This window comes from Delphinapterus leucas, chromosome 11 (genome assembly GCF_059928025.1).
Source record: "Delphinapterus leucas isolate spDelLeu-1000000601 "Yukka" chromosome 11, BTC_Dleu_Yukka2, whole genome shotgun sequence".
In the NCBI taxonomy this organism is placed as follows: Eukaryota; Metazoa; Chordata; class Mammalia; order Artiodactyla; family Monodontidae; genus Delphinapterus; species Delphinapterus leucas.
The window spans coordinates 84,338,991-84,342,350 of NC_143139.1; positions in this window are offsets into that span (position 1 = coordinate 84,338,991).

Consider the following 3,360-nt stretch of genomic DNA (forward strand, 5'->3'; position numbering starts at 1 on the left):
AGATATACAGAAAGGGATTTATAGTGAGGTATTGGTTCATATGATTATGAAGGCTAAGAAGTCCCACAGTCTGTAAGTTGGAGTCCCAAGAAAGCCAGTGGTATAGTTCTAGCTCAAACCTGAAGGCCTAAGAACCAGGACAGCTGACAGTGTGAGTCCCAGCCAGAGTTCAAAGGGCCCAAGAACAAGCACCACTGATGTCCAAGGGCAGGAGATGGATGTCCCAGCTCAAACAGAAAGCAAATTTGCCCTTCCCCCACCTTTTTGTTCTATTCAGGCCCTTAACACATTGGATGACGCCCAGCCACATTGGTGAGGGTGGTCTTTACTCAGCCTATCAATTCAAATGCTAGTATCTTCCAGAAACATCCTCACATAGATACCCAGAACTAATGTTTCATCAGCTATCTGGACATCCCTTAGCCCAGTCAAGTTGACACATAAAATTACCCATCACACCATCCTCCAAGAGGTTAGTGTTGAGTGTTACTTTATCAGAAGCTTCTCCTGTTTGGAAAGCACCCACCTATATTTTAGAACAAGAGTTCTGAAGAAGAGCAAAGTAGCAGCAGCCTACTGGAACTCACCTGGTTATGGAGAGGTCACATGAACAAATCTTCAAAAACATACATTACCTACTTTTAGATGAGAACTTTTGGCCCACGTGAACATCAGAGCGTTTAAACTAACAAACCTCATAGGGTCTATAGTAGGTTATACGGCAAAAAGAAGCATCCATGTCTTAACCCCCAGAACCTGTGAATGTGACCTCGTTTGGACAAAGAGTCTTGGCAGATATTAAAGGTCTCAAGATGAAATTATCCTTGATTATACAACAGATGGCCCCTCAATCCAATGACAAGTGTTGTTTCTAAGAGGCACACAGAGGGGAGACAGAGGGGTAAGAGGAGACAACCAGGTGAAGATGGGGCAGAGATTGGAGTTATGCAGCCACAAGCAGGGGAATACCTGGAGGAAATAAGGCAGGACTCTCCCCTACAGCCTTCTTAGGGAATGTGGCCTCCAGAACCACAACATGATAAATTTGTTGGTTTTACGTCACTCGGTGGTAATCTGTTATGACAGTCCTAGGAAACTAATATAGTATCTAAGAGCAAAAGAAACCACATTCAATTCCAAGAAACGATTTGAGTTCATCCAGAGCCATGTAAGGAAAACTATAAAATGACAGGAAGAAAGGTTGAGCACAGTAAAGAATACAAAGTTTTGAAATCACAAAAAGTATGTCAAAAAATTTTAAACTCAAAAAAATTAAGTTTTTTTAACTCAAAACAAAAATGAAGTGCCTGTGCTTGTACATGCAATTATCCAGTCCTTTGAAAGAAAGTCATGGTACATCCTGTTTATAGAGCATTTCAGTAACTGCTGATGCTGTTTTCACCGTGTGGTAAAAGCTGTCCAGCCCTCACCATAAAGGCCTTATCATTACAGGGCAATTTGGCCCAACTGCCAACATCTGCGCCTCTTTACCTGGGGTTTCCTCTGGCCGCCAGAGCCTGCTCTGCCTGGGACACATGGCAAGGTGGAGCGCTGGGAAATATAAGGCCCCAGGAGTATCCGTCACGCAGGGTTTAACTGGAGTTGAGGTATACACGCCCCCATGCCCCAAATCTTGGCTGGGATTCTCTGACCACTGAGTCACCAGCAGGACTAAGCCCCAAATGCCTAGAGCACTGACCTGCTCCACGATGGTTGCTTCCCTTCCCATCTCCTCTCCCTACTCCCCTACCAATGTCTCCTGGGATCACCTCCCAAATAAACCACTTCCCCTTAAATCCTTGTCTGCGGGTCTGCTTCTTGAAGAGCCCAAACTAAGACAGATTGCAAAAGCACTGAGCTGGAAGCAGTTCAGAACCAAAAAGCATAACATGAAGCCTTTGTCTTCTTTAAGAATTCATCTTGAACCACCTGCCGATTTCATGTTAACATTAGAAAAGGATCTAAATGTTAAACTGGCCTTGCTTGACATCAACGTCTGCCACATTTATTCCAAGGAGATACACGCTGGGCTGCAGAACTCCTCTCTTTTTCTCAGCCTCAAACCCACCTTCCATCAAGAGGTGAGTTCTAAACCCAAAATATACCTCACATCAGTCTGCTATTCTCCTTTGCCACTGCCACTTCTCTGCCCTGATTCATCCCATCGCCACCTCCTGATAGACTGGCCATCACCTGCCAGGCTGTCCCAACAGCCTCCTGACTGGACTGACCCCTCTTCCACTCTGGACTCTCGCAATCTACTCTCTGCAGAGCAGCTAAAGAAACCACCTAAAAACAGAAATCAGTTAGTGTCACTCCCTTCAGAAAAGTCCTCAGCAGCTTCCCACTGCACATAGAATAAAATCCCAACTCCTCCTCTTGGCCTCCAGGATTTCCCCAGCTTCCATCTTAAGCCACTGTCCTCTCACAATGCTCCAGGAGCCTCAATTTCCTCGCAGTTCCTAGAATGGACCCAGCCTCTCCCAGCCTCCAGAACTCTGTGCTTGTCCTTCCCTCTTCCTCAGATACTCTGCCCAGACTCCGTATATAGGACTCCTCCATATCTTTCAGCTCTCCTTCTCTGAAGGTCTTCTCCAATGACCTTCTCTAAAATCATCCATCCATGTACCCCACTGTATCATCCTCTAGCATTTTACCTTGTTTACTTCCTTCACAGAACCAATAACAAGTGCTTTTTGTTTCATTTCTTTGTTATTCATTCATTCAAAGAAATATACACTCAGCCCTTATTATGTGGCAGATCCGGTCCCCCTGCCAGGTGTGGGAGGTTTACAGCGATAAAAAAACAGCCACAGCCCCACCATCACTGGGAAAGAGTCTACTGAGAGAGATAGTTTTAAAAAAAATAATAACACATGCAATTTAAAAACTGGCAAAGTGAGAAGTGTTATGTACAGGGTACCATGAGACCTCAAACTAGAAAAATCTGGCCTAGTTAGGGAAAGCATCCCCAAGAAAATAAAAACTGATCTGAGGGTCTCTGCAGGAAAGGGTTAACTCAGCAGACCTGGGTTGTTCAAACCCTGCACATTCCCAAGAAAGGTTAGGATGGGCCCTGGAAGATGAGCTCCGAGCCCTTTGGAATGTTCTGCCTGTCAAGAGTGTTTCTGTATGCCTGAGGCCCTGGGCCACGTGGTACCAGTGTGATCAGCTAGTTTATGTTAACAGTATGATTGTGGAGAATGCCAAGTTTTTCTTCTGGGAGGTTGGAGTCTGAGTAGCTGAGGTCGGTCACAAGGTACTGCCGGCTTACGTACAATCTTCAGTGAAAAACCCTGAACACCCACTTGGGCGAACTTCCCTGGCTGCCACCACTTTACTCGTGTTGTCATCATTGGT